Source organism: Mus caroli, chromosome 11, assembly GCF_900094665.2.
Source record: "Mus caroli chromosome 11, CAROLI_EIJ_v1.1, whole genome shotgun sequence".
Taxonomy (NCBI): Eukaryota; Metazoa; Chordata; class Mammalia; order Rodentia; family Muridae; genus Mus; species Mus caroli.
This window is the reverse complement of record NC_034580.1, coordinates 106,863,006-106,887,729: the sequence shown is the minus strand read 5'-3', so window position 1 is coordinate 106,887,729 and position 24,724 is coordinate 106,863,006. Positions and strand designations below refer to the sequence as shown.

At 39.3% G+C, this 24,724-nt stretch overlaps 1 protein-coding gene across 2 annotated transcripts in view; it reads right to left on the bottom strand.

Annotated features, from left to right (window-relative positions):
• Kcnj16 (potassium voltage-gated channel subfamily J member 16) overlaps nt 1–24,724 on the bottom strand; it is a 59,709-nt gene that overhangs the window by 9,706 nt on the left and 25,279 nt on the right. The window contains exon 1 of one of the 2 annotated variants that reach the window (XM_021178273.2): nt 20,392–20,507. The exons of the other annotated variant lie outside the window; for it this stretch is intronic. The gene's annotated coding sequence lies outside the window, so the exon portion shown is untranslated. Of the gene's footprint in view, nt 1–20,391; nt 20,508–24,724 lie in introns of those variants that run through there. 2 annotated transcript variants of the gene reach the window in all.

The following is a 24,724-nucleotide window of genomic DNA, read 5'->3' as shown; positions in this document are numbered from 1 at the left end:
GCGTGGGCCACCACCGCCTGGCTCCACTTCTCATTTTGCTAAGCATGTTGGGATTACAGTTGCTGCTTCCACCCCTGGCTTTTTTACACAGATCTCTGGGATGGAACTCAGGTCACAAGGTTTGCACAGTGAGTATGCTTACACTGCCCCATCAGCCCAACTGCCTTGCTGCTTTATAAATAAGCACAAACTTTGAGACAAGGACATGTTTTCTAGTTTTCTTGATGTCAACATTACATTAAAGATAATTGGATTTTTACTGATTCCATACACATGCTGAAATATCACAGTTTATCATCTAGACTGACAACATGTCTTTAAAATCAAAATTAAAGTAAAAATGGTATATAATTACAAACAATCTAACTTAAAATCAAGTTATGGAAATTGGAATTGTCTAACAGGCACTATTAAAGCCTGTATGATGTATGAGTATGAGAAATGACTATACAAGCAAAAAAAGAGGGCTCAGGAGCCAGAGCTCACATAAAAAGTTGAGCATGTCCTTGCACATGCCTATAACTGCATCACTATATGAGAAGGATCATGGGAGATACAAGTTACCCAAGAGATTCTGTTTCCAGAAGAGAATAGAGTAGAGAATGATAGGGCAGGATACCTGAGATCTACAATATCTTTGTATGACTTCTGCACAGCCTAAGTGTATATTGGGGAGTAGAGGGTTATCACAGGGAAACCCTAAGTTTGGAGACAGACTTCAGTTCAAGGTCTATCCTCTACTCCAAGAACATCTTGTATAAGATGCTGTTCTGAAATCTAACGTATTCACTTATGATATGGGAAGATGTAGCCCATGTCACTGGGTTACTGTTTGAATGAAATAAAGGATGTAGAGCCAACATGTACTGTTACAGGTACAGAGTCACTATGCAGTAGTCAGTGCCTGGATAAGGATTATGGGAGGGTACTTTTCTTACTGTAAAATGTCAGAACATTTATTTTCATTCTTTCAAAAAATAATCCCCTTCTGGCATGTTAGTAGCAAATCGTGTGTGGTTCCTAGACAACAATTTTAGGTAAATTCACGGGTAACTCCACTGTCTTTACCACTACACCACCAGAGCTCCTTCTCTGTCTTTCCACTAGCTCCTCGAAGCCCAAAAAGCCAGCAAAATTTTTTCATAACAAATATCTTATATGGGAGATTGTCCTTTTCACATTGTACACACATATATGCACACGTACATGCATGCATACATACATTATATGCACATATTGGCACATGCACACAACACATACTCTTTCAACTCAATTTGAGAATTTTTATTGTTACTTTTTCTGAGAACAACCAAAAAGAAGCAAGAGCTTCCAAAGTTGGAAAACTCAACAGATGGGGTCACCAAACTACCTTCAACAATTTTGACCCAGAATTGTTTCTGTCTAAAAGAAATGCAAGGATAAAAAGGGAGCAGAGACTGCAGGAAAGGCCATCCAATGACCTGCCTAATTTGGGATCCATCCCACGGGAACCATACCCTGACACTATTACTGATGTCATTTTGTGCTTGCAGACAGGAGCCTACCATGGCTGTCCTCTGAGCAGCTCTACCAGCAGCTGACTGAGACAGATACAGATATGTGCAGCCAACCACTGGATTGAAGTCAGGAATCCCATGGAAGAGTTAGGGGTAAAGATTGAAGGAGCTGAAAGGGATAGCACCCCCATAGGAAAAACAACAGTATCAACTAACCTGAATCCCCGAGAGCTTCCAGAGACTAAGCCACCACCTAAAGAGCATACATGGGCTGGTTCACAGCCCCTGGCACATATGTAGCAGAGGGCTGCCTTGCTTGGTCTCAGTGGGAGATGATGTGCCTAATCCTGTAGAGACTTGATGCACCAGGGAAGGGGGGGCAGTGAGGTGGGGAAGTAGAGAGTGAGAGGTGGGTGGAGCCCCCTCTCAGAAACAAAGGGGAGAGGGGAGAAGATGAAGAACTCTTGGAGGGAGCACTGGGAAGGGTGGCAACATTTGGAATGTAGATAAATAAAACAATTTTTTAAAAAGAAATTCTCAAGGTGATTCTGCCCTTATTTTTTGTCTAGAATACCTGGGGTAAAACCAATCTTTGTGGTTTTTCATGGTCTTATCTTCATAATACACGGCCCATCCCTGTCTTGGATGGATCCTAGTACATCCCTGTCTTGGTTGGATGCTATCCCATCTTTGTCTTGGTTGGATGGTAGCCCATCCCTGCCTTGGTTGGATGCTAGCCTGGGTTGCTTATACCTCAGTTTGATCTGGATTGAGGTAGGTACAGAAGCCAGTTGTGATAAGATCAGATGTCCCTTTAAAAGACACATTTCAATCTCTGCTGTGTAATGAAAGCATTTCTCCTATGACTTCTAAATTTCCATTGAGAGTCTACTCAAGTGACTTCTACTATATACCAGATATAATCACTTGTGAATATTGAAGGGCAGCCTGTTATTTGTAGGGAGTTTACGTTTGTGGGTTTCACAGACAATGGCTATGAAAGTGATACGGGAGACAATTTACATCACTGATAGCTTCTAGGGAAAAGGAACAGTATATGTCACCGTGCAGAAGGAACTGCAAAGAGGGAAGTTGCTATATGACATGGGCCACCAGAAAGGTTCTGACTCAGAAGCTGTCATTCTGGTTCTGTGCTCTCTACTCTTTGCCCCAGGTAAAATCCTTCCGAACAGACCTGGCTCTCCATACTATTTTGTTTCTCTAAGACCTAGTCACTATCTGGTTGTTAAGGCTCTCATTATTTATAGGGCTGTTTTGGCTGATGGTTCTACATGAATCTGAAGAGCTGGTTCTCACAGGAACCAAATATTACAGGAATTCATCTGCATTTCACCCCTGAACACAGGCTTTTGCTCTCTTTCACCTGGTTTCACTTGGCTTCTACAACACCTGCCTTCAAACATGTCTCTGGCTTTTTTCTCCCAGGGAACATTTTAGACCTGAAATAAAACCTCCTGCTGCTGTGGGCACTGTCCGAAACAACAACGCAAGCCTATGTAACTGTGTGTGAAGGATAGGAACTTGAAGACTGAAGACTGGAATCTACCTTTGTCTTTCACCACATTAGCAAAATAATATCACATTACAAATAATTTAGCTTTATTGAATGTATATGAATTTTAAGAATAGCACTTGATATTTCTCAAAAGGTTTTCATGAATAGAGAATGGAAAAGTCACTGATTCCATGAGTATTCAGTTTTTATTGTAATTTCCAAACCTAAACAGGTGTCTGTACTCCAATCGCGCATCATAGTGAGTCCTCACCTAGTCTATAGAGATGGATGATTAAGCTATGATGTGAACTAAGTAAGAACAAACGGTTGTTTCACAGGAGGCAGAAAATTCATCATCAAAAGCTCTACAACCCAATGATGTAAGAGACAACTCTGTGACAGGGGCAGGGATTAGAGAGAGAAGAATCAAGAGATGTCAAAGAAGCCTCCACTCACTATAATGTTGCTGGAGCAGAGTCATCTGATATAAGAGTAATCAATCAGAATTTCACAGTTAAAATTGAATTAAAGAAATTACATAAAGTTTTTGAGGCTATTATTTGAGATCAGTGCTTGGGGCCAGTGGTGAGGCAGCACACACTGAAGTGTTCTAGAAGGGCTACCATTTCTTAGGGGACAGTCTCCTCCATTCCATCTTGCCTGGTCTTTTACTTTTCCCCAGAGTTCCTTGCAACCATTCTTGGATTCCCTTAGCTGAAATATTTTTATTGTTTTTCACCTTTTTATCAACCAGTGACAAGTTTGGTTGGTTGAAAAATAGCAAAGCATTTAGAAAAATCAATTCAATACACACAGAAAATATCTTCCATTGGGGAGAACGTTAGTCTAGTCAGTTTCCTTAGTAACATTTAAACTATCAGCAGATTCCAGTTAATGGAATGCCTTTTCTCACTGTTTGCCCCTCTTTTCAAAATCTTCATATCGTCAACGGACTATGTCTTCAGTAGACCATCATGAAAGCCTCCTAATAGGTCTCCTTATTTTGTTTTCCATGCTATTGTCTTGTAAAAAGCAGATTCCAAACCTGTCAGTGTTGGTTTGAGTAACAATCTTCCCACTGAGATTTAAGTGTTTTGCATTATCTATACACAGACTGCCAGTGGCTTACCTCTACCTACCTATCTCTCACTATTCTTCAATAGGAGGAGCCCTTCTTAGCATATTTAATTGTTTATCTATGTGTGTGCAGTTCCATGTGTGACATTGTGTGTGCGCATGTATGTGTGCATTTGTGTGTGCTTGTGTGTGCATGTGTCTGTATGTGTGTGTGCATGTCTGTGTGTGTGTGTGTGTGTGTGTGTGTGTGCACTCAGCTGTGGATGAAGGTCAGATTTTGACAATGGGATACCTTCATAAACATTTCTCCACTTCTGTTTTGAGATAAGATCTGTCATGGAATTTAGGACCTGAAGCTACAGGCTGGATAGCTTCTCTCTGAAAGCTGTCTCTGAGTACCCTTCCTCCGTGCTGAGGATATGAAGTCTGTTCTTTGTGCTTTTGAAGCAAACTTTTGCTCTTTGAGCTATTTCTCAGCCACACATATTCTTTTTCATTAACATGGAACTGTGACCCTCAGACTGGAATGGAGACAACAGTGTAGACATTGTGTGTTGCCTACATACTCAGCATTAGTTCAAGAGGTGCCACCTCCCAATATACTACATGAATGTGCTGATTAATATGAAGTATACTAGTCTGGGGGACAGAGACCCCATATACAGTTTTCTATAGACCATCCTAATCTATTCAGAAATGGGAGACTTAGCTGCCACTGATTCTCTCCAAATAGTTTCATTAGTAGGGAAGAGAAACTCCTATCCCAGGACAGTATGCTAGACATGCACACTGAGCCCAAGAAAAAAATTTCAGAGCTTACCAGCAACATAACTAATGGCTCACTCTAGTTCCTCATTTACAGATCTTTGGAATTCTCCCATTTTCTATATGTGGTAGAAGGGAGGCATTTACCCTTCCTGGGTTGTCCAGTACATGCAAATACTCTTTCTAGTGTTAGTTTGCTTATCGTATTTCATAGACTCCATGATTCTGCTCTAAGAAGGGTAATCTCCCTGCCTTACATCAGGCAACGAAGGGCAGTTGTCACAAAGGACATGCAATCTGTGAGGTCTACAGTCTCAGTCTTTGGCTTATCATAGAAGTGTCTCCAACCCTGTTCTAATATGTGATTAGATTGTTGCCCTAATACATCATTGAGTTGGTGACCAGAATGCACCATGGGAAAGACTGTAAGCTCCCACATGAAAGCACCTCATTCATCTTTCCATCCCTATATCACTTATAGCTAATACAAGACATGGCAGGCGTGGGCTCACTAATTGTAGCTTGGTGGATTGAGTGAGCAAACATTGGAAGGACATTATTATTTCTTATCAAAGAAAATAATCAGCACCTTATCAATCCTGACACTATTCCAAATCCCAAATCCCAATTATCCTTATTTTTCACTCTTTAATTCTCAATCTATAAATTTAAGAATAAATCTGTTCACACATTTCTTTGGAACGACTATAGGCCTCAGCATCACATAAAATGGGTGTAATGATGCACACCTATACTCCTAGTATCTTCCTATTAGTGGAAAAAAACAGAAGTTCAAGGTCACACGTGGCTACATAGGAAGTTTGAAGACAAACTTCAAAAACTTCTACCAAATATGTCTCTAAATAAGTTTTAAAAAAACTGGAAAATAAGAGGTGTGTAAGTTGGTCTATCACTGAATTTTTAGAAATAGGATACTCCTGGAACCAATGCAAATTATTAAATTTTCATAGAGATATGTCTAAATCTGCACATTCATATGTGTACATATACATTTATTGGAACTACTTCTGAAGGAAAGCTAGCTATTTGTGAGAATAATCTATACAATTAGAGTGGTAGAAATAATCTCCAGGGGTGAGCCTCCTAGTTGGATATCTAGTAACAAGAGTTCAGACCAGGAAATATACACACAAGCGACAGCAAATGGGCTCATCAGGTTGTATGTATATATTTAGCCAATTTTATGTTTATATATACACATACACATATATGCATGTATGTGATAAATATGCATATATGCAGATATAAGTACATATATTTGCATATACACACATAAATATCATAGTTAAAAAATATAGGCTGTAGCTTTAAGAGGGAACAAGGGAGGGCCACCTGGGAGGAATAGGAGGGAGAAAAGGAAGGAGGAAAATGATATAATTACATTTTAATTCTTAAAATTTTTTTTAAAATGCAAATCTAAATTACAGAAATATGGACTAATTCTAGAAATTCTACTTAAAATTTTCATTCTAAAAGTTTATCATGGATGGGCACAAAAATCACACCAGAACAAAAAGCTGTTTGCAGTGACTTTTGGTTTTTATCAGACCATCTGTTAAGCATGGGTTTGTATAGGTAGCCAGCAGAATCACATCTACTCTGTAAACATTAAAAGTGACACAAGAAAACACGTAACATGTGATTTGGCCCAAACACAAACTTTTTGAACAATGTAATTTTAATGTATTTAAACATAGGACAGGTGTAATATACAGTGAAATATAAGTTGTCACCCTATGAATTTAGTATGTTTATTTATTCTCTTTTTTACTTATATTTGTCATTTGTATATTTATATACCTTGAATTTTACAATAGAGGCTATAGAGATACCTGAGTGAGTAGGCTGCTTGCTATGCAAGCCTGAGAACCCAAGTCCAGATTCCAGAACCCATGAAAACAGCCTGGAACATCTCAAAGCACTTTTGACTTCAGCACAGTGGTTGGAGGGATCATAGACTTGAGGATTTCTGGGACTTGCTGGTCATCAGCCTAGATCCAGATTCAGTGGGAGTCCCTGTCTCAATGGAATAAGGCAGAGTGCTAGCTACATCAGGACACTTGATGTTCTGCTCTATCATACATGTGCATATGCTACTCAGTTGTATCATGCTCACACACACACACACACACAGAGAGAGAGAGAGAGAGAGAGAGAGAGAGAGAGAGAGAATTTTTACAGTAAACATATCCTTTGCAAAAAGAAATCCAGGTATTTTTCAGTTCAAAATTTGAAACCTACCAATTCTGAGGCTCCATAAATAAAAAATATAAATGAATAGCAATCCCTAAGCCTTTATTAGACCTTTTTTTTTTAAAGGAGGCTATAAATAGCTCAGAGAAGCAGACAGCCTTACAGACATCTAAAGTCAGACATCGATGCGGTAATTTTTGCTGGAACAATTCACAGAAACAAATATAGTGACATTTAATTCCTCTAAGTAAAACCAGATCTCCTTTGAAACACAGAGGTTGGGGGAAGAGGGAGTTGATCTGATCTGGCCACTGAGAAGAATGGAGGAACCCATGAAAGTTGTCGGTAACCTACCAGGGCTACATAAAAGCAGCATTGGTTCTAAGGAGTCATGGAAGTGCATGTGTCTATTTCAGTATCAACATTCCTACCTTCCCCATGCCAGACCCTATTAAACTGCTAATACCACTAATTCTTGACTCAATAGAGAGGCAAGTCTGTTTTCAGAATCTTTTATCTTAAGAAATAAAATATTAAAAACTTATTCTTAATACATTTAATAAATAACATTAAAACCCTTTGGGTAACTTTAGGGCATTGTAGTCTATAAGGACAGACTTTGAAACTCCAAAGCTTGGGAAGTGGAAAAATGCCAATCTCAGTTACTAAGATGTGAATTTGTCTATAGAGTCAAAATTAGCCAATTCTTAGTGAATGGATCTTAATGCAATCTGTTATTGTACAAAGCCACATGCAGGATGGCATCGCCGTGTGTTTAAATGTGTGGTCCTCTAATAACTTGCCTTTAAATTCCCAGAGGAGTCCATGCCCTTGCAAATTCTGGGGTTGACTTAGCACCCTTAGGATTCCAATCTCCACAACTTTTTTTTTTTTTTTTTTTTTTTTTTTTTTTTTTTTTTTTTTTTTTTTTTACTGAGACTAGCTATGGAAAGGTAAGATTTTGAGTTCAAGTGTTTGAGGGCTCCATGGGAAGCCTTGGCATTTTTAGACTAGGTTAGGATGGCCAGAACTGAATTTGTTTCTTTCTTTGTTCACTTCTTTGGATTTTGCATTAACCTTTCTAAGCTAAGTGGCTGCTTGCTCACCTGCCTGCTCCTTTGGGGACTCCTAGCCCTTCTGAACAGAACATGGAGCTGTGCTATGGAACCTGTCCTCAAAGACCATGGAACTCAGTGCAGGTTCAATAGCAAGGCCTGTAGCTACAATTCCTTCAAGTGAGTCAAATAACACGAATCAAGGTCATCTCTTGCAGAACATCACCATATTCAAGTGTAGATTTTTATGTGAAGAGCATTGGGTGCCATTAGTGCGAGCACATCCATGGTGAATGTTAAGATGGGCGACTTTGAAGCCTTGTTGTCTTCAGGAAGATTTGACAGAACCGTCCAGAAGAAGTCCTAGGATTGCTAAGAATAGAAATCATGTGGTACCCAGCACTCACCCCCCCCCCCCCCCCCCCATACTCCCAAGGATAAAAAAGCATTTTTCACTGTGGTTCCAATGCCAGGTTGCCTATGACTGACCCATAATAGATTCCAGACCGTTTTATTTGAAAGCTGCTTTGATTAGACCTAAGAGTGCATTCCCAAACAAACGTAACTTATGGAAAGCACATGTGGCCACCACCTTTGACCTTCTCAGTTCAGAATGAATGGTATTCCAACAGAAACTGAACTCCCGTGTCTCTGTTACTATTTTCTCGTTTGTGATGAGGGCCTGTGAACTGTCCTCCTTGGCAACAGGAAGGCTATTTATTAGTCTGCCGCATCTGCCGGGAATCACAGATGTGTTATGCTTGTGGACCAGGAACTCCCTGGATAGTGTCTACAACTTCTCTGACCTTTAAATGATTCAGTTTCTGTTTTAAGTTGTCAAAAAGAAAAGTCAGGACATCTTTATTGGGGAAGAAGATTAAGCAACTGTTATCGTTTGTTGGCTCAACTCCCATTTCTCCCATGGATACAGAAAAGGGAGAGACCTTAAAATACGAGATAAGATACTTCTTCTGGATGATCCAGATCCATAATCTCTTGAGGATTCTGTATGCTGTGTACTGTTAGCCATTGGGATTGGCTTTCTATCAGTGTGTGCATTCTGAAGCCTGCTTAGGTGGGAAGCATGACCCCTGAATAGTTTACAGATGATTTAGGTAGATGGAAAGACTAAAATACACTTGATGGGCTCTCGAATTTCCACGAATCTGATTTTCTATGCTTTATCTTCTCATCATAGTTTTATTCCCATGATGGAGCTGTAGATTAACCCAGCCTGACCTGATTTTGAAGGTCTGAATTCATTATTCATGAATGTGTGCATGAAGTGACAACCCGAATCAGTGCTATTTCCCTTAGAAAGGCAAGTGATATATGTCTTGGTACCAGTGTTTCTCAGGTTGGAATATTCATTATTTTGGTAGCTAGAGAGTCAGGGTAAGGCTTGATACAGGCACTTTTCAATTATGTCTGCATGTGAAGGGTTAAAACTATCTCTTAAGCATCTGTGTCACAGCCAAACGTACTTATGCCTACAGTGGTGTTAAGAACCACAAAAATGGTTTCATGTTTTCAACTTAATCAATATTCAACTGTGTCTGTGATGGTGTGGACTAAGGATTGGGACAAATCTTTTTGCCTCTAAGAAACTTCATCTCCCTGAGTTGTTCTGTTTAAACAGCTCTCTCAAAAGGCAGACCTTTGTGGGAGAATAGGACCATAGTAGCCAAGGATAGAGCTCCAGGCAAGAGAAAGGTAAATATGCTTGGGACCTTCCCAGCATCTAAGACTCCAGTGTGCATCTTAACATCGTGCCTATGTGATTAACTCTGTTTCCCTAGCTAATGAAGTTATGGCCATACATAGATAAACTGTAGGAGGAAAATAATTAGAAATTGCATTGTGTTTGTATAGAACACCCATTCGTGTACCTGGGAGGTGATTCACACTGGCATTGTGTTCCCTCTCTTAAGTCAATGATCAGATAAACACCTCGAATGTAAATTGGTGAGCAGAAAGCAGCTTAGAAATTTAAACTTTAATGCCTAAGTCTAATTCATTCAGCAGGCAATGGACCTATGAAAATTTGTGTGATGCTTGGCTCAAATTAATGCATTTTCAGCATGCCAATCAAAAATTTTTTTTTCCACCAAGAATTTACACAACATAGCAATCTGGTGAACAAATCCTAATGTATTTTGAAACTTCAGAAACATTTAGCTACTAACAGTGTTAAAGATTAGGTACAACAATTTTAACTGTAGTCCATCTGCTTCCCCTCCCACCTCCACCACACCTGGTCTGATGTTACCTGGGGAAGGACACAGAGACGAACCAAGTATTTCCCTTGGAAATAAAATTTGATTTTGCTATCACTTAGCCAAAAATGCCATTTTTGCATCAATGTGGGATGAATATTATTTGCAAGAAGTTCATTTAATAATTTGTCTGAAAATTCTTTTGAGGCTCAAAATATAACTGACAAATACATTAAATTTATTTTTTGATTATCGTTGTTTTTTTCATTCATATAATTTAGGAGCAGAGGAAGAAACACTGTTTTGATGCTACTGTTTCTCAGACGTAAAACTTCACTGGAATTTTTGGCTCCTGCATCTCTCTTGTAACTTTCTAGAAGGAGCAAAGTGGAGACCTTAATTGAAAAAAAAAAAAGTGAATAGTTGAGGCAAAGCTCAAGAGCAAGGTACTTGCCTGGCATGTGTAAGACCATGCATACACAATTAGAAACCAGCCCTCCACGGCAGATCTCCAGCTGGTTGTGAATGTTCCCATGCCAGCTCCCACATCCACAAACAGTTTTTTAAAAGGACACATAGCAGGCTAAGAAAATATTTGTGCTTTTGTCCATTCATATTTGGCTAAATGGCACTAAAATCTTTTGAAAGCCAAGAACTATAAAGTTGACTCTATCACCCCCTCAGCCTCTGGGATTTTCACTTGGATCCCATCTCTCTCTCCCAGAGCTGCAAAAACACAGCAAGAACATGGGTCTGCTGACTCCACTGAGCAAGGCTGGTCTTCACCTCCCATCCTGGGAAGGTCTTCTCTTTGAAGACTACCTTGTGCGGCAGATACCCTCGGTCTTGCTTCTCTGTGGCTGCTGCTCTTCTCTTTTTCCCAGAGCAGATTTTACTCTCGTTCTATATAATAGCACTAATCAAATATCAGTGTATAATCAATGATGGCCAAGATGTCAAAAATTACAACCCAGCAATGTGGTACAGCTTTGTAGGTTGTTGGTGATGCCAATCAAAATTCATCATTGCCTGTTTCTGCTTTTAAGGACACTGCCCTCAACCTCAGCAAATCTTCTGATCCTGTCTTATGGTTTCAGTGCCTAGCCCCTTACTCTGACTTCCAAATGATAATCATACAATGAAAGTGTTAATAAATCCTTGTTTTGAAGTTACAAAGCTTTCATTTTATGTTTGTTCTACATGTACTGTATTTCAAGGAGGAGAAGGGAGGTGGTGCCTAACACAGCATAAACGTAGAAAATCCCTGAATTAACATCCATCATCCCTTTTCTCCCTGCTTCTCTCTTCCTTCAGCTCCTTTTTGTCCCCCTAGACAGATTTATTTCATGTCTGAGAGAGAGAGAGAGAGAGAGAGACAGAGAGACAGAGAGAGAGAGACAGAGAGAGACAGAGACAGACACACACAGAAAGAGACAGAGAGACAGAGAGACAGAGAGAGACAAAGAGAGAGACACACAGAGAGAGACAGAGACACACAGAAAGAGACAGTCAGAGAGAGAGACAGAGAGAGACAGAAAGAGACAGTCAGAGAGAGAGACAGAGAGAGACAGAGAGAGAGAGATGCTATGTACCCATATAAAGGCTGGAAACCACATATGAAAAAATACTTATCAGTCTGAGACTAGCATAATTTGCTTAATGTGATTACCTCTATTTGGATCAATTTTCCTACAAAAAGATATTCTTCTTTAGGGCCACAAAAATTCCACAGTGCACACACACAGTATTTTATTTATTCCTCTCTTTCCTCTGTTCTTGGACAGAACACAAATAAAGCCGGTACCTATGGACTAACCTTACAAAGGACTGCTCAGAAGTCAGCACAGAATTTATAATCCCATTTCTGTGGTATGATGCAGAGATGTATCCAGCACTGAGAACCCTCACTTATGAGACTAGCACCTTTTAATTTTCTGTTACTATTATTGTTCTTGTTTGGGTTTTTTGAGACCTCACTATGTAACCCCTGGCTGTTCTTGAAGTCACTATGTAGACCAGGCAAAATGCATCTGACTCTGCCTCCTAAGTGCCGGGGTTAAAGGTTGCACTACCAGAACCTACCTGTATACCATAATATTTTATATTGTATTTATATTTGTATATGTTGGCAATTAACTATTTACAAACCAAATGAAGTAGTTTTATTAAAGAGTGTGCCAAAAAAACTAGCATTGCAATCCAGTTCTCTCTAACTAGACAAAAACAATACAAAGAGATCAGTGCTGGCACCCTGGCATAGTCAGTCTTTTGTGTATAAGGACTGAACCTGGTTCCTAGAATCAAACAGATTCTATTCTGTTCTTCGATCTCTGGGTACCAGGCTGTGGCAAGATATTTCAGCTTGCATGAGCTGCATCTACTACACCAGTATACACATATACATTGAGTAGCTATCAGCTCACAAACCATGAGTGGATCAAATCATTAAGAATCTAAAGATTGGCAAGAGAGGGCAAAGGATGTCCAGACCCCAGACAGCGTTATCACTGGTAGCTGATCCACTGATTTCCTTTTACGGACGGTGTTTTCACATGCGAGATTAATCCAACCAGTGACTGGATGAGAGGCAGGACTCCTTTGGAGTTAAGCCAAAACATCCGAACACAATGGGAAAAACAATTCAATGTGGGTGATGTTATCAGGTATCCTGAGGAAAGTGGCAAGGAGAAAGCTTCCTCCTGCCCACATTCAAAGTCTCCAGCCTTATCTTGCTATGGATCCCTTCTGCAGGCTGTCGTTTCGATCTCATGGATGAACCGTGCCTAGTCACAAAGACTCAAAACTGAGTGGGGTATGGTGGTTCACACTTGTAACTCTGTACTTGGGAAATGGAAGAATTATGAACCTGAGCTAAATAAAGACACACACACACACACACACACACACACACACACATATATATATATATGCATATACATACACATTATATATATATATACACATAACATATATATATATATACACATATACACACTCACATGTACATGCAGGTAAAAGAAGAACATACTTAAAGTATTTAAAAAACATTAAAAACAATTAATGGTCAATAAAATACACACATGTGGTATGTATATGTAACATGTATGTATATGATGTGTTTAATGTGTGTATGTGAATGTATATGTTCATGTATGTATGTATGTGTATGTGACATGGGTGTGGCTGTATGTATATATGTACATGTGTATGTGTGTATATATATATATATATGTGTATGTGTATATTGTGTCATGTGTATATGTGTATGTATGTGTATGTGTGGGTGACATGTGTATGCATGTGCATGTGTGTGATGTGTGTGTATGTGTGTATATGCATGTATGTGTATATGATATGGGTGTATATGTGGGTATGGGTGAGAAACATGTGTGCATGTGTGTGTGTATGTGCATGAGTGCATGGTGTGTTTATATGTGTATGACATGTGCATATGCATGTGTGATGTGTGTGTGTAGGTATGAAGGATGCAAAACTGGTTCTTTTTTTTTTACCACTTTATTTTCTGTAGTACATTACATCCCATCCAGAGTTTCCCCTCACTTCAGTCCTCCTAGTCCCTTCCCCTTCCTCCCCTCTCTTCAGATCCACTCCTCCATTTCCCTTCAAAAAGGAGCAGGCCTCCTGGAAAGTCAATCTGACATGGGACATTTACATAACATGTTACACTAAGACTTGGCACATACCCTCATATCAAGGCTGAACAAGGCAACCTGGTAGGAGAAAAGGAGTCCCAAAAGCAGGCAAAAGAGTCAGAGACACCCTCACATGTCCACTGCTATGAGTTCAATAAGAACACTAAACAACTATAACATATATACCCAGTATTTAGTTCAGACCCCTATAGGCTCCTTGGTTGTTGGTTCAATTTGTGTTAACCCCTGTGAGCCCTGCTTAGTGGATCCCGTGGGGCGTGTTCTTGGGGTGTCCTCAACCTCTCTGGATCTTACGGTTCTTTTTCCCCTTCTTCTTTGGGGTACCCTGAACTCAGCTTAATCTTTGGTGGCTGTGGATCTCTGCATCTACCCCCATCAGTTGCTGGAACTAGCCTCTCTGACGATGATTGTGGTATGTTCCAGTGAATGAGTATAGCAGGATATTATTAGGAATCATTTCATTGACCATTTCTTTGCCAGTCATGTTTAGTTTTATCCTAGGTCCCTGGGCTATCAAGCCTCTGGTTCATTCATCTTTACTTGTGAGTTTCAACTAAGAAGTAAATCAATTAACATCTCAGTCCTCCTCCACATAATCTGAGATTTTCTGTGACTAGCCAAGGCCATTTTCACTAAACTAAGAAGATAATCGCCTTTCTTTTCCACGGACATTCTCAAATTGTATTGTATACCTTCTAGCTATATTTAATAATGTTTTAGTTGGACTGATTAGGGTTTTCTCTGTCAGTGTCAGCCTAGCATCATTTAAATAAAACAAATTTACACCCTAACAGATAACTGAGGAGACACTGTCAGACAAAATTAGAGAACGAAGAATTCCTGAGATTATGTAGGTCAAATGACACAAAAGATTACTTAATGAGGTTGGCTAGATGTCTCAATCAATAGAGCCCTTGGTGCCAACATAAAGGGTTGAGCTCAGATCCCTAGCACCCACAGAAAAAGCCAGGAGTAGCAGCACTCACTTAGAATCCTAGGCCTTGGGAGCCAGAGACAGGTAGATCCCTGCAGCTTATGGGCTAGCCAGCCTAGCCAACTTGGTGAGCTCTGGCTTCATAGAGAGATGCAGTCTCAGAGTAAAATGTGGAGAGCAATAAAGGACGATACCAGATGTTGACCTCCACATACACATGCAACACCATCAGAAACATATGCACTTCAATGTGCACACATGCACATGCAAAGGTTTAGTTAGGAGAAAAAGATACAATCTATGAACCTACCGTACAATGTCATGTCTATGGCAAGCAATGTAGTTTAGTGCTTGAAATTTGCCAAGAAATGGATTTCAAATGCTCTTATCACAAAACTTATGGAAAAAATTGTTGTCCCACAGTGTGTGTGTGCGAGTGTGTGTGTGTGTGTGTGTGTGTGTGTGTGTGTGTGTGTGTGACTTGTTATTTGTCAATTGAAATAAATAAAGCTGGAGGTTAGGTTATAACCTGAAGAGAGACATTTTCACCATCTCCAAAGACAATGTCTCTAAAGCGTATAGAAAGAATGCAGTCATCTGAGTCTATCTTTGAGAATTTACTTCTGATGCTGGTGAACCACTTGTTATGACACACAGTTTTCATGGCATCTTGCATGTGGGTTTAGAAAGCTGAGCACACTGGTGTGAGGAAGGGGTACTCTTGTTAGGAGAAGTGAATAATGCTTTTCTGAGCTACAGATCTGAAGCATTTGGATTCATAGATGATATAATTGCCAGCACACTGGAGGGCAATGAAATGTACACTGAAGGATATTCACTGGGCATACAGAAAATTTAGATATTGAAAGACAAAATTCATGCACCTTCTTAGGGAAAATATATGGAACAAAACTTGACAGGTCTTTAGTTAGCTTAATGGACAAGGAAAGAAGAACATATAGTTAAGGAATTTAGAGGACTCACTACACATAATGAAGATTAAGACCTGCAAGCATTACATACCACAGGTCCTAGGTATGCAGGTGAGTCTAAGATATCCATGTATGTAATATATGGGAGTATGGTATAATCATCAGCCAGAGAAGAACTTAAGTGTCAGAAACTTCATCACCAGGAACATGCTTAATTCTCCCAATAACCCTGAGAACCGGGCATCAATATCATCCTCTTCCTCGGGTACAGAAATCATGCTTAACTGGCTTGGTAGGCTTTCCAGGATCAACAGGAACTAGCAAGAGAAAAGGAGTATAAAGAACTCATTTCATCCCATTGCTTAAGTTTTGTGCTATGAGAAACTTTAGCAGTAAGACACACTCATCCTTCTGTGATGTCACTACAACTTTAAGCTGTTATGAGATAAGAAGCTATTAGAGGTAAAATTATTGTTAAGTTGTCTTTAGGCATTGATTCCTAAGTTGAGGCTTAGATTCAGGACAGAATTAGCTGCAAGGAATGTTGGCTGTATCCCTAGAGATAGGCTACAGAGCTTTGCTGATAAGTCTTGGAATACTTCAGCTCAGAACCTAGAGCGGAGAGGACCACATGTGAGATCAAATGGCCTCAACTGTGGGGATTAGAGGTCATGGGCAGGAAAATTAAAGGAGCTAGTCCCTAAATGCTCATCTGAGTTAAACCCAGATAAAGAGCAAACAAACTCTGAGACATGAACAAAGGGAAATGGAGAGAAAAACAAGCATCTTCCCAGAAGAGTCAAGGCAACTAACTATTCAACCGAGAAAGAAAAAGAATAGAATTTGATCAATTTCAACTCAAAATCAATTTCCAGTGTAAATAATGAAAAGTTGTGTAAGTAGGGATATTTTACACATAAAGGTCTATTGGCACTATTGGGTTTTTAAAGACAGGTCTCTGTCACTTTAAAGATGGAAATAATACAAGAATTAGCGAAGGAGAAACTATTGAAGATATACACGCTTGTGTTTAAAATCTTTATCAAGCATTATAGTAAAACAGCTTTTCTTTTCTAGGTTGGAGATTCTCATCACTATCTTGGGGCTGAGTGGCTATCAGCACCCACAAAAAAACCAAACCAAACCAAAAAAAAAACCCTCTTAAGATCATGGTTATTGACACTCCCTACAGAAGGAGCATGAAGGCTCATGAGATTTGCATCGGCCTCTTTCCTTCTTCGGGTTCCAGTGATGCCTGTTGATAATGTGGCAATTGATGGAGATGGGCTTTCTTGGTGGAGGAGATGCCCATCAATTGTTCAAGGTACCTCTAAGTAGTATAGCTGCCTTTTGAGTCTCCTATGTTCCTATAAGTAACTCCAAATCAATCAATCAATAAATAAAAATCCCTCATTGTTTCACTCTTCTAGACTTGAAGGGAATTATTTCTTTGGTCTGTAGATGATATATCGAGGCACATTCGTCCTTTCCTTATGTTTTCTTAGGAAAAAATACCCAACACGTATCAACTAAGCTCTATATTTGGTGGTCTAGATTTTCAGAGATAACAAAAACATGGCTCTGCTCTAAGTCGCTGGCATACTTTGCATGTAGAAATGGCAAATCCATGTATTTATGCAACAGACACAGAGTCCGTTTGGCGATGTTAGCCTGAGTAAGAACTGCCTGCTGAATTTACAAGGTTACAGTTTAATACCCATATCAACAAGAGTGTTTTGCCACTAATATTTTAACAATAGACACCATGCTGGGATGGTTTGTTTGAAATTTGTATAATCAAAGGATTTGTGAAGGAATTTCCTGCGTTTGTTGAGGAGTTGGGCTAGACAACTCTGAAGTTCTCTTTTAACAGTAGGAGGCTAAAAGTTTTTGTTCACAAGCACACAGTATTTACTCCAGTATTAGAAGACTGTTCCATGGTGAACGGATGCTCAAGAGGCTTAAAAATGAAACAATACTACAAAACCCCCATCCGTTCATTAGGATTCAAGCACCTGGACCTTCTGATTTAAAACGAGAAGGTATGAGCTTTACTGTCATAGCCACAGCAAAATTGTCCCCTTTCATCTCTGCTTGCTATCTTTCTGCTTGATCAATGTTGACATTTATGACTTAGTTGAGGTTTGTTTTTGTTTTTGTTTTTTTTCTCATTTTTATTTTGTGATCTGCCTGGAGCTCAAACCTTAAAAGCAAATCAACAATACGAAGGGAAACAGTTCACATGGGATTAGGGATTTTCTGAGCAACCATTAAGGAAAAACGTAGGGAGCTATACATAGTAGCACATAGTAATTTATTATCACAGTACATGGGAAACAGAGGCAGAGGATTGCTAACAATCCAAGGTCAGTATGGTCTACATCATGGGTTCTATCTAGTTTAGCTACGGCTGTACAAAGAGACCGTCTTAAATGAAATGCTCAAGAACTACAAATGATTCTGTGTCCATAACTTGTGAACTCCAGGAGCCCCTGATCCCCTTAGGAGTACTGCCTCTTATAAATGATCAAAATCCTGTTTTTATTTATCTGTATACTATGAGAGATTTCTTGTGTTCTTATCATCTAACACAGAAAATACACCATTTCTCAAATCAAACAGTGCCTTTATTTTAGTAATTCAGAGTTAATTTCAATGGACAGACTGATTCCCATCTGAATCTTGTTGTAACCATTGACTTCTTATAACTCAGACTAATTATTTTACTCCCTAAACATAACTAATTATAAAATTAAATCCAACTGCATTGTGGAATGACAGAGATCCTGTTAATGCTTATAAATCATACGCTTAGCTTAAGTACTTGAGTCAAACAAGGGCTGATCTGAAAAAGCCACCTGATAGGCATAGAGAAAGCCACTGGGCTAGATTAATTCAATAATGGATGCTTTAATGTGGTGCAACTTAAGAGTTCAGAATATAAAATGGTTACTCTTTATTGCATCGATACACAGAAGAAAATTTGCCTGGCCCTAAACCCATCTGACCCTGTTTCTTCCTCATACCAGCCCACTTTAACATACCAACTCTGACTTCAGCTGCAACCCTAGTTGCAGAGACTGGGCTCATCAGCAGAGGAAGGTCTGAGGTGGAACACAGCTATCAAGAAGCAAAATATCCATGGTTGCAACATATCATAGTTGATATTTTTGTTGGAACTACCTGTTTATTTTATCTTTTATTCCACCTTCCCCATTACAAAATTACAATTGCCTGGTATTTTTCTCAAATACCAAACAAAGTGTGACTTGCTTGGACCTGAGCCATTTGTTAGAATATCACTCTGAGTTTAGCTATTGAATCAAGTGACTCTTTACACCATAATTTCCCTCCTCGAGAAAATGGAGCTAATAACAGTTATCTCTGCGTAGTTTGTGGTTCCTATGTGCCAGGTACCATACCAACAGAGATTATATACTATCTAGGGACAGATACTGTTAAAGGCTTTTTTCAAGGAGGTGGTTTGAAGCTGAGAACCTTGGAAAGGTCACTGCTGATAGGTAGCCAATTCTGATAGGATAGAAAGCTTCCATAAGCTCTGCAGACACTGTCTCAGCCTTTTCTGAGTTCTCAGGATGACTTGAAGACTCATACGAATCACAGAAGAAAAAAAGGAACTTTGGAAAGGCAAAGACTCACATTCTCTATAAATAAAATACTTATGGCCATTATCCATGATCCTGCACCTACGTGGCCTTAGAATTTCCACAGTCAAACTATTCTAATTGTGTCTTTTTTAAAAGTGAAATGAAAAATTACAGACATGGGGTAGCCTGAGTGCTATTTACTCCATAGCAACTCTCAGATATGAAAATTGAAATAAAATAATTAATATAAGAAAATCATTAAATAGCAAAAAGCCTAGTGATTTATTTTAATCTCTAAAGCGTATTTAAGTGTTTGGCAAGTAGGGAATATTCCTCGTCACTAAAGACCTCTGAGTAGTTAATTTTTTTACATACATTTAATAACAATGTGTGCCCACATTTTTAGCAGTGGAGATGTAATTATGACAAAACAGTACAGAGCCTGAATCGTCTTACAACTTCACGTCCTTCCTGTTGCTTTGTTGTCCCTTGGAGGCAGTGGAAGGATGGCAAAAACATACAGCATGGCTTTGTTTTATTCATGCCTGTTTGCACAGGAAATTAAAGATTCACTTCTGCCACACCAGCCATGTCAATAAGCAGCACTAGTATTCCACTGATCAAGTCGCTCCCCTTTTCGCTTTCCTCTGAATTTTCTTCCCTTAAGAAATCCCTAAATGGCACTTGTCTCAGTCTGTTTGCTTCAGCCCTCCCTAGAGATGATATGAAAAGGAAAAAGAATCCCAGCCATAGACTGTGTAGTAACAAAACATGACTATCTAGCCCGTGGACGATGCAAGTACCCAACAAAAGCTTCCCCCTATAAAGAATGAGCTTAAAGGAACAGATGAATGAGCAAGTAGCCCAGGCTTCGACCAGTTTGTACATGACAGCAAGGTCTTACCTCAGTTACAGATCCAAACCCTGGGACCTTTTGATCTTCAACACGACTGCCCAGACAGAACTCATGATCTCTTCTCTGGGCTCTTCTTGTTCCCCTTCTGAGGCTGTCAGTACCTACCACCATGGAGATGAGAAACCCCACAGCAGAATCTCGTTCTGTTTTGCCTTTCCGGCCACATTCAGCACAGACAAAAGCCAGAGTTCTCAGCGTTACTTGACTGAATCGACACTTTCTTTAACTGGTTCCCATGCCTACTCATGGTAGAGACGCCTGCCAACGGAGGCTGACAGAAAACAAGAAGCTAGGAGAAATACCCTTTCTCTAAGCTCCTTTACAACTCGGTCTTTGATCACAGCTCTAGGAGCCTGTTAAGTCACAAGAATCCCTCAAATTACCAAGTGGCCACATGCTGCCCCCTAAACATCGAGTTGACCCAGAAGGCTGAATCCTCTCGTGTTGACATCTCAGGGCTCATACAACTTCATCCAAGTCTGATCTTCTTGTGTGTGGGCTTTCTTACTGTCACAGTAGAGATTTCTGTGGAAACACACACCCTGCCTGACTATGTAACCCTATACCAAAGGCAAACAGCCTCTTGCCCAACATGATTTTACATGGGTTCCAAGGTTGTAGGTGACCCTAGAGAAATTATCAACAACCTTGGTATTAGTTCCAAGGACATTGGATGTTCTTCAGGAAACTGTTTTCATTTGTGATTGTTTTCTTTGCTTTCTTTACTTTGGGGATAAGAGAAGGAATGAGTCACTTACTCACTGTCCAGTGTTCATTTTTTTAAATGAAGGCTTAGCATCATTTTCAATAATTAGTCGGTGTTGAATTTTTTTTCAAGTAAATTCTGGTGAATTCACTGAGACCCGAGACAAGGAATTTTAACACATGACACTCAATAGTAGATTTTTACCTAGGATTATAGATATATAAGTATAGGTATAGGTATAGGTATAGGTATAGGTATAGGTATAGGTATAGGTATAGGAATAGGTATACACTCTTCAAACAAATGGACTTGCCAGGAGATAATACAATGATTTGGAATTCAGAAGATTCAGACTAGAAGTTAGTGCTATACATTTGGGATTTGCAGTCACGGACAATGGAAGAGAACACACAAGAAGCCAGAAGAGTTAGAAAAGAGAAGAATTCCATTGACTGAGGCCTAGGACAAAACCCAATTTGAGGTTGGAACGAGGAAGAGAATCCATAACAGGAAGTGAGAAAACCCTTCCATGTACAGCAAAACTGTGAGCTATGGTACACCATGAAAGTTTGGCAGGGTTAGGGAATGCCATCTTGTCAGACATGGAGGGACACCCTGGCATTGAGAAGTTGTATTTGACTGTGGAATGCTATTAGTAGCCTTGATGAAAAAAATGTCATAAATTTGAAGGCAGAACCCTAGTTAAATGACAAAAAATGAGAGCAGAGTGAGAGGTGTTAGCGAGAGGAGGCAGGAAGCTTTCACATGTGGGATGCCATAGATAACTGGGATGGATGGAAAGTCATGTAGGAAAGAGGAGTTGCTTGTTACTCCGGGAAAGAGAAGTTTGTCTGTCTGTCGTTAATTAATTTGTTGGTAATTTGACACATGTCTATCAGAATGCACACACCCTGTTTTACACTCTCACACATGCTGAAACCTTTCTTCTTCCCATCAGTTCCCCTCCTTATTTTGTGTTTTTGCGACCCACTGGGTTTAATTGGGATTGTTTGCATGAGCCTGGGGTGGAGTTGAGGGTTGAGGCAGGGATAAGCATCCAGTGGTGACATCTCTGAAGAAAATGATTTCTCTCAGCTAGACATTAGCTGCCAAGGGCTTCTTGGATCCTCCCACCCATGAAAGAAGTTACAATTTGCCTGAAAATGTTTTCAATTGATTAACTTTCTTAATTAAGTTCTTACACACCCTGCCGCTTGCACATCATTTGTTTTAAAACCAAGTCTTGTGCTGGAGAGATGGCTCAGCAGTTAAGAGCACCGACTGCTCTTCCAAAGGCTGTGAGTTCAAATCCCAGCAACCACATGATGGCTCACAACCATCTGTAATGAGATCTGATGCCCTTTTCTGGAGTGTCTGAGGACAGCTACAGTGTACTTACATATAATAAATAAATTAATTAAAAAAAAAACAAGTCTTTTGGTAAATAAGAAGAAGGTATCATTTTACCCTCATGGTTTCACTGCAAATTCATAGGGAAAAAATACAACACCGATATTAGAGCCATCATTGGATTCTCCTAGTGAGTCTAATGTTACTAACCATCTGTTTAAATGATTGCGCAATAAGTGATTAATCTCATTCACTATGTTTTCTTAATGGTCTGTATCTTATAGAAAGTACTGTTCTTACTTCTTATGTAATGATTCTTTTTATACATGTAAAAATAAGATAGACTATAAAGTATAAATTCCATAATTTTCATTATTATTAAGATAACCCCATTATTGATGTATAAATTAATCATAATCTTCTACTAAGTCATTTAAAATACCATTAACATAAAGTCAGTGCTTAATGCCTATTTCTCAAAGGCCAGAATAACTATCTGAATAAATTAGTATTAGAATGATCTACGATTGCAATTATTTACTGGGAGAGTAGTCTGGTTCCTTTTTTAAAAAGAAGCTTAAAATATACACATTTAATTACTTGACAAACCAATTATATATATATTATATGTGTGTGTGTGTCATATAGCTCTTAGTAAAAGTAAATGAAGTAATATTTTCAAAACAGTTAAAACAGTAGCAAAGTAAATGCTCTCAGAATCATTGTGAAATTAGTTTAATGGAAAGACTAGAGAGAAGAATGCCTACTAGGGTGTGGGTGAGTGGATGGGATTAAATTATTTTCTGTAGTTCAAAGATTGACAGGAAACGGGGATAAACTAAAAAAACCTACACAGCAGAAGGAATGGGCAGACAAGTATCAGGTATAATTAAAGTTATGCAAATGAAACACATTGATCATGAAAATACTGCCAACTATACTTCTGGTAATGCTATAAAAACTTCATACTTTGTAGAAAGTAATTCTATTTTTAAAGCAGTTTTTGTTTCCTTTGAGATAAGGTCTCATGCACAGCAGGCTGGACTCAAACTTGCTATGGAGCCTTGGATGTTATTAAACTTCCTTTTCTTTTTTTTAAAACGTATACTGCTAATCCTCCTGTCTCCACAGCCCTTGTGCATCACCACTCTGGGTTTATGTGAACCTAGGAATAGAACCAGGGCATCATTCGTAGCTAGCTGGCATGATGTCCACAAATTGAGCTATGTGTCAACCCTGTTTTGGTACATTTTTTCCAACATAATATTTTTATTGATTATTTGGGAAGTTCACTTCTTCCACCCAATTACACTCCCTTCCCAGGCTTCCCTGGTCCATTCCTCAAGCCTTGTGACACACCTTCAAAAAAGGAAAAAAGAAGGAAAGAGACAGACAGACAGACAGACAGACAGTCAGGAGCATAATCAAACTACCAGTGGACCACTCCTTAAAGAAAACTAAGATCAAAACAGAAACCCTTTTACTGCTGCACAGTGCCACATTCATATGGATAACAGGCAGAAATGTTAAGTTTAGCCAGATTTTCAACATCCAGCGAAAATGCTTAAGTTGTTGCTGTTTCACACAGTCTTAGCCCTTGCTGAAAGTTTCCTTGTGACTGATTGAAACAAACTGCACAGGTGCCATGTTTTGCCTGCCTGAGAACTTCCTGTTATTCTAGCTGCTGGGGCTACCCTAGGATATGGAGGAAGTGGTTAAAGTTCTCATCAGTAAACAGGGCGTCCCTCCCAAACGTCGTTCCCCCTGCTTCAGATCCTCAAGCCTGGTTCTCTTTCCTGATGCATTTCCCTTCCTTTGACCAGGCTGTGCTGAAGTGAACTATGTTATCCTGAGAGATTTTTGTCTTCTGAAAGCATGCATAGGCACTGGCGAGATGTTTACTTCCTCTCAGATGAGAGACAACATTTAATTTTAGAACCAAATACAGAAGTGCCCCCCCACGCACTTCTGGTTGGATATTTTATTTAAGAAATTAAATGATTTTTTTTTAGACAGCTGGCTGGTATTCTTCACAGCCAAACACAAAGCATTAGGCAAGGCCTGCTGAGAACTGACAGAATGGCAGATCAAGGGTTGACCTGAGATGATCCAAAATATCATAGGCATCATGAGAATGTTAATGGAAGAATTTATTATATGAGCATCCTCTGTAATGTCCCTTCCAAATGACTCTGATCTATATTGTTTTCACAGACCAGGATCTCTGTGGTACCTGTATGTTCTGTTCTTTTTTTTTTTTTTTAA